This window comes from Poromitra crassiceps (genome assembly GCF_964638095.1).
Source record: "Poromitra crassiceps genome assembly, chromosome: 7".
NCBI lineage: Eukaryota > Metazoa > Chordata > Actinopteri > Beryciformes > Melamphaidae > Poromitra > Poromitra crassiceps.
Window position 1 is genome coordinate 30,191,245 of NC_139628.1, and position 10,606 is coordinate 30,201,850.

At 43.9% G+C, this 10,606-nt stretch overlaps 1 long non-coding RNA gene across 1 annotated transcript; it reads left to right on the forward strand.

Annotated features, from left to right (window-relative positions):
* The first annotated feature begins 1,903 nt into the window (after window positions 1-1,903).
* On the forward strand, window positions 1,904-10,013 carry LOC310780316. The gene is made up of 3 exons (XR_014552918.1): window positions 1,904-1,996; window positions 9,635-9,715; window positions 9,884-10,013. It is a non-coding gene; the product is annotated as an uncharacterized lncRNA (long non-coding RNA).
* The last annotated feature ends 593 nt before the right edge of the window (window positions 10,014-10,606 follow it).

A 10,606-nucleotide genomic window follows, 5' to 3' on the forward strand; every position in this document is an offset into this window, starting at 1 on the left:
CCTTCCTCCTAACAGCGGGCGTGTCAGAAGCGCGTTGTGCTGCCTGCCTGTCTGTCTGCGTGCCTGCCTGCCTGCTTGCCTGCGTGCGGGGACGAGTCTGAAATGGATTACTGTAAAATCGCCAAGCCATTTCCTTGAATGGCTTGCTCCCGCGGTGTGTGTGTGTGTGTGTGTGTGTGTGTGTGTGTGTGTGTGTGTGTGTGTTCGCGCGTTGCTCCGCGGCTCTGGGGGGAAGAGATCTCTGTCCGTTCTGTGTGTGTGTCCGGGCTTCTGACTGTAAAATCGCCAAGCCATTTCCGCGGGAGGCGGCTGCTTTTGGGTCCCGTGGCTGTGGCTTCTCTCGGTCTCTGTCGCCACTTAGTGGTCGGTAAAATAGATTACACACATGCTCTTGCTCCAAATAGTTATCTCGAAGATGTAAAAGGGGTTGATTGATGTCCCACCGTCAAAAAAAAAAAATGTTTATGTAAGACGAGTTAGCTCGTCCTTGGCACTTAAGCGCTGGATTATGTAAGACGAGTTAGGTCGTCTCTGGCACTTAATGTGTTAAGAGCACAATATTCCTGGGATGCAAGATTAACTAAACAGTTACATGTCCTCTGCATTCTACATAAAATTAAGATATTACGGGTTGTTTTATTTTGTATGTTACATACTTATTGACCAAGTTATGTTCAATTCAGCCAGGGTACAAGAGACTGAGTGTAGGCAGCCATCTTTTCAAATCAGGTAGAATACATTAGGAAATGGCAAGCTGCAGCAATAGTCACGTTAAACCGGACCTTGTACGCACAATTATTTTTTACAGTGGGGCATTCAAAAATAAGGTGGATAGACCAAATCACCGTGACGTCACCATGTAAACAAATTTACTTCCGGGTACCACTTGGGAAAGGCGGCAGGTTTAAATGTGCGTGTTGTCAAATAAATGCTGTCAAACCCTCTCGTTGTTTTCGGCCGACTACTTTCAATTTAAATGGTTAAACGGTTGGTAAACATGCTTGTCCGACGTATCTAGCCTTTCTTCTGTGTTTGTTTTATGTAGTGTTAGCTAGCTAATAATGTTTGTTTGTCTGTCAAACTCGCTGTTTTTTTGCAGAGTCGTTAACGTTACAGACAGAGTAACCTCGCGTCACCAGGCTCTTCTCGGCGAGAAAGAGCCTGGTACAGACAGAGCTACTGACGCCACGTCAATTTAATTTAGCTTCAAGTCTACTCTAGTCTGGTCCAACAGGTAAATTAGCTAGTCTGGTCTCCACTAACGTTAGTGAAAGTGTTGTTATGAATGATATTAAACAACAACACAACACGGACAAACCATTTTTGTCTTCTTTGTCTGTTTTTGTCTTCAACACGTCAGTTTGTGCCGTCCACCGCCATTATAATGTGTGGACCTCAGGGGTACCCGGAAGTAAATGTAAACATCCCGCTGATTTGGTCTATAAACATTGGAGTGGATGGCTGTGGCTTCATGCTGATGCTAGCTTTGTAGCTTGTATGGTTGGTTAATAGTATACAGTTACGGTTTTGTTTGTTGTAAGAGCTCATTTTATATTATCTATCCTGTAGTTCTTATGGTGTTTCATGGGGAAAGGAGAAGGAAGGAGAGGACATTTGTGTTCAAAATAAGGAAAAGGCCGCACATAAATAAAAGGCTTCTTGAACATCAGTACGCTTCACCATTGTCTGGCTAGGGTTCGCTACAGTAAGAACTTCGCTACACCCCCTGTTTCACCACTGAGTTGGTTTATTTCATGGTGACGCTGCCGCTGTGTGGAAGTACTAGCAGCTGATGTAATGACACACTATGACAATAGTAACTGATAATTTGGTCCTGCATGATTACTGATATTTTCTGTTTGTTTTTTTCTCATCTCAGCCTGAGGGGAGTGGAGCAGAGCAAAAACAGAGGACACCAGACCACAGCAGAGGAGAGGAGAGCAGAGTTGAGGAGACCAGACCAGAGGATGAGGAGGGGAGGTGGTGAGAACTTCTTGTAAGTGAAAGAGGCTAATGCTGACATTTATCAATTCATGAATTTGCTAAGTGGACTCCTGCCAGAACCCTATCAAGGACCTCTGGTGGTCCCTGGACCTCACTTTGAGACCCACTAATCTTGTTCTTCTGTATTCATCTCAAATGACTCACAACATGGGTATTTACGGATTGGAAAAACCAAAAGAAATTTGCGGGCGGGGGGAGGGGAGCTGCCTCCCCCCGTGCCCCCCCTCCCCGTTGGCTTACCGGGCTAAGCCCCCAAAGTCTTGAGGACCTAGAAACGCCCCTGATATAGATGGTTTTCAACAGCTGCACCCCACAGCACTTAACTTTTTCTCCACTTCTTCTTCTGTGTTTTATGGCGGTTACAGAGTAAGCTGACTATCAATACATTATTGCACGCATAGGCCTATCTTTACATTTAAACGTATAGCAAAAATAAAACATAGAAGTAGGCTATGTCAGTGTTTCCCCCTGAATAGCTGAGAAAGTGGACACTGTAAATAGTTAGCACTGTGAAGCTGATACAATTCAGGTGATGGTAATGCAACATTTGAGGATGCCAACCGCCTAGGGTTGCCAACTTCTTGAAATGGAAATAAGGAACGGGGGCGGTCCGGAGGGGGGGTTGCTAACTAATGGCTTTGGCTTCAACCATTTAGGCTACCCATTAATACAAGCAAACACACAGACCTGGTTTTCATCAGTTTTTGCATTTTTTTTTGCGCTATGGATAGCGCAGTAAACAGTAGTGCAAATGACATATTGAGATAGCCTAATTTATCTTCACATTATGTAGTCTACTCATTCAAGACATTTCTTTCAACAGTGCAAACAGCAATTTTACATAGCTATTCTTTTGAATAGACATACCTGCAAGAGTTTACATCATTAGTGCAAAACATTTTAGATTTCAGATGAAATCTTCTGAATCAAAGGACAATTAGGCTATTGAAAAGTATGGATTATTATACTGAGGATATCTCTGATTACTGTAACAAGTCTTACATCTGCAATAGCCTACTGTTGTAAGCAGGGTTTGTACAGCTTTTAAGAGTAATTCAAGGACTTTCAAGGTACCTAAACCAGGCTCTCGAAGCCTTTATTATCACATCTAAATATATTGACAATGTGAAAAAACAATGGCATTGTGATGTCTGGTGAGTGAGGAACTTGTTTTGAGTGCTCCCTGTGTCCTGCGCACTGTCCACAGCCTCTCGCTAGGCTGCTGTAACATGACACCGGGCCGGTGTCACCGGCTACACAGGGGGAGAGGCAGCGGTGCCATTGCCAGCGGACAAGACTCCTCTGTGGAGTTTACTCACTCAAATCACTTTGTACTACAGTGTAGGGTTGCACGGTATACCGAAATTTCGATACTTTTGATTTAAAACGGTTCGGTATTGGAAGTTCCCAAAGTTCGGTACCATCACTTTAACTGGTCGTTGCTGTGAATATCGTTGCAGGATTCCTCGTCTAATTAACGTTACACGCGACGCAACAAATAAACACACATTTCCCAGTGTCTCTGCCATCACATTGGACATCAACACTAGCGGGACACTTCTTCCCCTCCAGCAAATATACACAAATGTTGTTATGCCGCGCGTAACGAACATGAATCTTACCGAGAGGGAGAGAGCTAAGCTAAAGTAGCTAACAGCTAAGCTAAGTATAACTAGCGTTAGTGTGTTAGCCGATCTGAAAAGCATGTAAACAGCGGTGAGATTAGTGAGAGAGTCGGTAAAAGGAGGAGAGACCCGCGAGGGCTTGTGCAGAACTAGTGCACGTTGTGTACAGCGGGTAATGAGCCGCTGTTATGAAGATTAAAGCGAGATTCACGGAGTTGAGAGCAGACAAACACTCGCAGCTGCATCCTCTCCAGTCCTGCACATGACGCGTTCAGGAGCCGTCGGTAAACCACGCGCGTGTGGCCTTTGAGTGACATCTGTAATGTGTCACAACAAAAGAAATAACCTGGGTTACCCACTATGTTATCGTGTGTTACTGGACAGACACACTAATAACTTTTCAGTCTGAGCCATCTTACATAGCCTACAGTGTGCTGTGTCCGTGCTGCAGTTCATATTTTTCTATTGTGTTTCTATTTTCAATGAGACAGGCAAAGGACCTGTCTCAAACATTGACTGATATCACAGGATGTTGTGAAGAGTGCAATATACATGGCTATATAATTTGTAAAGAGAAATATTGTATTAAGAGATGCATAGAGATAGCCTACATCAGGGGTTTCCAAACTTTTTGTGCCCAAGGCACACCAATGGCACGACAAAATCTCAAGCCACACCTATATAGCCTAAGTCTATCGGTGCAAAATAGCCTCTTTTACTCTTATCACTCTAAATGTTTTTTATTTACTATTACTAATGTCAAATAAAATTTGACAAAATATATTACTCTAGGAATTAATTTGAAACTTTGCAAAATTACTACATCAAAGCAGCAACACACCCACTTTTTGTATAGTTTAAACTTTTATGCTATATTTGCAATTGCAATAATGCAAAATCCCAAGGCACACCTGGACTTATCCCAAGGCACACCAGTGTGCCTAGGCACACCATTTGGGAACCACTGGCCTTACATTATGGCGTCGTTCTAACACAGAGAGACATTCAGTTACTGCCAATGACGTATTAATCCGTCAAAAAAAATCCAACGGTTGACTGCCAATGACGTATTAATACGTCAAAAAAAAATTTTTTTTTTGACCGTGGGATGTGCATCTAACCCTTTTACATCTCTTATATCAATATTGGAGCCACCGAACATGTACAACCCATTCCACCGACCCACTAAGTGGCGACAGTGCTCTCCCAGACTAGAGGAAGGCAAGCAAAAAGCAGTGTGAGGAAGCCATTCTCGTGAAAATGGATTGGCGAAAACGCTTTCGTTTTCGCGCTGATTGCTGGCAGTGCGGGATTGCAAATTTGCATAATAGATTACGGGTGGAACACACTTTGAAACACGCAGCATAAATAAGACCAGAATCGCAAAAGCTTCATCAAAGCTCTCAACACAAACCACAAGAAACGAGCGAGCCGATCCAGACTTGCACAGCGGCCGCCAGCAGACAGGCAGAAGCAGTGAGCCTGGTGACGCGAGGTTACAGCAGCAACAGAAACGAGCTTGTGACATGCCCGCTGCAGCCAAGAAGAACACACACGGAGGGAGGAGTTTGAAGGAGAGGGGTGTTTCCTGCTGTTATGGAGGAAATTACTGTTCAAAACTATTGTTTAGATGTCTGACGTCTTACTGATGCCAAAAATGAATGGTTAAAGTGACTGTTCTATCGAATTTCACAAAAAGCCGTTTATCTCAGAATAATTTTTCAGACGCTGAAACCATGCTGTATTCAACTGCTAATGCTTACATAACTACTAACTCTACAAACTAACTCTTTTAGACAGAGAAAGCACACATTATATTAGTTCTTTTGAGATATTGTGTGTTCACAAAATCTTAGCAGAAAAGAATCCTCGGGTCTTGAAAGATGAGCCAGAATCCTCAAAAAAACCCTCTGGCAGAACCTACCTACAGTAAAAAAAAAAACGGCTGGCAGTGAATGTGTTAATATGCCGTTATTCTTCTAACACGAAAACATTCAGTTAGTTATTCTTCTAATACAGAAACATTCAGTTCATATGGTGGTCTTCTAACACCAGAGAGGCACATTTCAAAAGGTGTCCTTCAATCCCACAGTGACTGTTAAGGGTGTTACTAAACCTTGAATTTGTGAATGTGATCAACCTTGTGGACATTCGGTTTCTTATCCATTAGGTATCGAGTATCGTATCTGTATCGAGTATCGTATCAGTATCGAGTATCGTGATACTAAACTTGGTATCAGTATCGAAGTCAAAATTTTGGTATTGTGACAACCCTACACAGTGTCTCTCGAATACGGGACAAATCGCGTGCCGTATCAGTTCAATATGAAACACGTCTTTTTGTTTACAAATACTGGACGATTCCATATTTTAAGGGATGGTTGGCAACCCTAGCACACCCTCTCTCTCTCTCTCGATCTCCGTTATTAGACGCGATCCAAAATTCTCTCGTGTCCATCGAACTCAAGAATACCCTTTGTTCTCTCTCTTACAAACACACACACACTAAACTAAACATCGAAACATTACATTACGTCATTTGGCAGACGCTTTTATCCAAAGCGACTTACAGTAACACATTTTTGTCAACAATTCAAGTTCAAGTTCATTCATATGTCCCAGAAGGGCACTTTGGGCAATCACACAAAGATAAAAACATGAAGTCAAAGTGCAGACACAAATAGACCATAAAAACAAAAATGGAGACACAAATAGATCACGAGGTAGTACAAAGTAGCAGTTCAAAGTGCCAGTGTAGTTTAAAGTGCATTAGAGGCCATGGCCGATAAGTGCAAGCAAGGCAGTCCAAGAAGGACACTTAGCCACACAGCGCTACATATTACAGAAAGAAAAATGCTACAATATTACTATTGTATAAGAGAACGTAAAATAAGTAAAAACATCAAAACCCACCAACACTCAACAACCAACAAAGGCAGCATAGATGTTACATTATATTCTCTTAAAGGGATAGTTCGGTTTGTTTGAAGTGGGGTCCTATCAGCTAGTCAGATACACTAACTTAATTAGGTACAGTGTTCTTGAAGCGGGGCGCAGCGTCGAACGAGATCCGGCACCCAGAGCAGCAGCATCACCAGCTTTTTCTCTCTAAGTCCTGGGGGTCAACAACTCAAACGTAATTTAGCCACCTAAAACAACGGCCACCTAAACGAATCGATATCCGTGTACATGCACGCTCTATTTTGACAATTTTCAGTGCTTTACTTTTCCGCAAAACAGCAGTTTCATTCGGCACTGCTTTTTCTCCCAACCGTACAACTACCGTATTCCTCCGCTAAAAGCCTGCACACAGCCGCAGCACTGTATTACTCCGCAGTTATTTGGGGGTAGGCTATTTTATTTCTCCCGGTTTGAAGACACAACAAATAGAATACACGGACGAAAATATGAGTGATTTTGATAGCGAGGATGATATGCCATTCACCTTGGTGACAAGAGGATACAATTATGAACCAGAGAGAATACAGAAGAGGAACTTTTGCAGAGAGTGAAGTGAACAGGCAGAGAGATGTGCCTCCTGTCTAAATGCCTGGGTGCCCTGGCTGCAGACCTTTTTCACCATTCCCAGGATAAATTGTGGAAAACGTCCCAGACCAGAGAGGCCAGGTGACTTGTTGTCTCTAAAGTAAGTCAGTGTTTTATCTCTCTTCTAAGCCTTCCTGTTTTGTAAACCGCGGCTCTGTGCTCTGTGCTGGCTTTTAGCGGAGGAATACAGTAGTTGTACGGCTGGGAGAAAAAGCAGTGCCGAATGAAACTGCTGTTTTGCGGAAAAGTAAAGCGATGAAAATTGTCAAAATAGAGCGTGCATGTACACGGATGTCGATTTGTTTAGGTGGGCGTTGTTTTAGGTGTTTTAGGTGGCTAAATTACGTTTTAGTTGTTGACCCCCCCTACTTACAGAGAAAAGGCTGGTTTGGCTGCTGCGCTAAGTGCGTGGTCTCGTTCCACAATGCGCACTCACTCCTGAACACTGTACCTAATTAAGTTAGTGTATCTCACTAGCTGATAGGACCCCACTTCAAACAAACCGAACTATCCCTTTAAGTAGCATTTAAAGCTTGAATTGAAGCAGGAACAAAGGAATTCCTATATCTATTTTTCTTAGCCAAGGGAGCACGAAGACCAAGGCCAGATGGAAGCAGCTCATATTCAGAGCTCAGCGGATGGGCATTGTCTGAGCAGATAGCCCTTGCTTTTTTCAGCACCTGCAGGTTGAAAATGTGGTCTAGGCTCCTAAAATGGATTCCGACTATTTTCTAAGCCGTTTTCACAATTCTCCATAGGGAGTTCTTATTCCTGGTGTCGAGGTTGCCGTACCAGCAGGCAATAGAGAAGGTGATACCAGATTTCAATAAAAGCGCTGTAGAACAGTTTCATCAAGGTCCTGTCTACCTGGAATTTAGCAAGTTTCCGGAGACAAAAAAGGCGCTGCTGATCCTTTTTGCACAGCGACTCTGTGTTCAGATCGAACTTCAACCTGCTATCAATTATAGTACCCAGATATTTGTATTCAGTGACCAGGTCAACTGTCTGACCATTAACAATACTACCCTGGGGAACAGGGGGGAAGCATCTGAAATCAATGCAAATCTCTTTCGTTTTTGAAACATTGCGTTGCAGAAAGGCATCTTCACACCAGGATACAAAGTCATCAATGACTTGGCCATGGCCAACTTCATCATCGTCGAGCAGGCTGACGATAATAGAATCGTCAGCATACTTGATAATAAATCTGTCGGCATAGCGACTACGACAATCATTGGTATACAAATAGAGAACAATAGAGAAATCAACTATGAAACACAATCTATGACAACTTCTGAAGGAAGCAGCATTTTGGTAAACAAACCGCGTCACTGGGTGGCAACGGCAATGGAACCCTATGGAGCCTGAGTTTGAGCGTCTGACTCTAGCCGGCTGACCCTGTTTACAATTTAAAAACTGTGACTGTTCACACAACGACATGCATATATTATACATCAAACTCTTGAGCAGCTAATTCTGCTCTCACTCAGAATGTCAAAATTTAAGCGATGTGGTGTATACCTTTTGAGATATTAACGTTTGTTTGGCACAACTCACATAGTTAACTGCTGCAGGGTTACAGATTTTTGGGTGGCAGTGACGTCACGCTGATTCGTCCTATAGTGGTATTTTTTATTTTTTTGAGAGAGAGAGAAACATGTTAGTTCAAGAAGGGCCCAGATGGAGCCTGAAAACTAAAAGGTGTGTTTTTAGTCTTTGACGAAAGATCGGCAGTGATTCGGCCATCCTGACCGAAGGTGGGAGCTTGTTCCAACATTGAGGTGCCAGGGACGAGAAGAGTCGCAAAAGGGATGAGTGACTTTTGAGCCCCCGTAGTGAAGGAGGGGTGAGGCGTCCTGCACTGGTGGAGGAGCGGAGGGAACGGTGAGAGGTTTGGAGCCTGACCATAGATTGTAGGTACAGAGGGGCTGTCTGGTGTACTGCCCTGTAGGCCAGAACCAGTGTCTTGAATTTGATGCGTGCCAAGATGGGAAGCCAGTGAAGGTCCCGGAAGAGGGGAGTGACATGAGAGAATTTTGGTTGGTTGAATACCAGATGGGCTGCAGCGTTCTGAATGAGCTGAAGCGGTCGGATGTCAGAGGCAGGTAGGTCGGCCAGGAGCACATTGCCGTAGTCCAGGCAGGAGATGATTAGTGACTGGACCAGGAGTTGTGTCGCTTCCCTGGTGAGATAGGATGGATTTTGTGGATGTTGTACAAGGCCCTACAGGAGCGTGCTGTCGCAGCAATGTAGGCCGAGCAAGACAGCTGGTTGTCAAAGATCACCCCAAGGTTCTTAGCTGTTTGGGAGGGAAGCACAGTGGTATTGTCAATGGATATGGAGAGGTCTGTGAGAGGGCAGTATTTCCCTTTTTGAACAATTTCCCAAAGAGTTTGAGACTCCAATTTGTAATTAAATTGTATATGACTGATTTAATTCAACGCCTGTTGTATCTACAGAGCTGCTTGGTGGGAGGACAGACATCTGGTGTAGGTGGATAGGTGGGGAGGAGCATTGTCCAAATGAATTCTTCAGAACAGGTGAGAAAAATATCACTGTTGTACCACTGATGTTGCAGCACGCACGCACGCACGCACGCAAACACACACACACACACACACACACACACACACACACACACACACACACACACACACACACACACACAGAGTGCCCCTGCCCCTAATTCTTTCTTTGTGTCTTTATAGAAACAGAGACCCAAACGCATTCACACTGGAGAGAAGCCCTACCACTGTGACCAATGTGGAAGCAGTTTCAGTCGGTTAGGTAACCTAAAAAGACACAAACGCATTCACACTGGAGATAAGCTCTACCACTGTGACCAATGTGGAAGCCGTTTCAGTCGGTTAGGTAACCTAAAAACACACAAACGCATTCACACTGGAGAGAAGCTGTACCACTGTGACCAATGTGGAAGCAGTTTCAGTGAGTTAGGTAACCTAAAAACACACAAACGCATTCACACTGGAGAGAAGCCCTACCACTGTGACCAATGTGGAAGCAGTTTCAGTGAGTTAGGTACCCTAAAAAGACACAAACACATTCACACTGGAGATAAGCCCTACCACTGTGACCAATGTGGAAGCAGTTTCAGTGAGTTAGGTAGCCTAAAAAGACACAAACGCATTCACACTGGAGATAAGCCCTACCACTGTGACCAATGTGGAAGCAGGTTCAGTGATTTAGGTACCCTAAACAGACACAAACACATTCACACTGGAGATAAGCCCTACCACTGTGACCAATGTGGAAGCAGTTTCAGTGAGTTAGGTAGCCTAAAAAGACACAAACACATTCACACTGGAGAGAAGCCCTACCACTGTGACCAATGTGGGAGCAGTTTCAGTCAGATAGGTGACCTAACAAGACACAAACGCATTCACACTGGAACGGGCTACTGGTGTGACTGC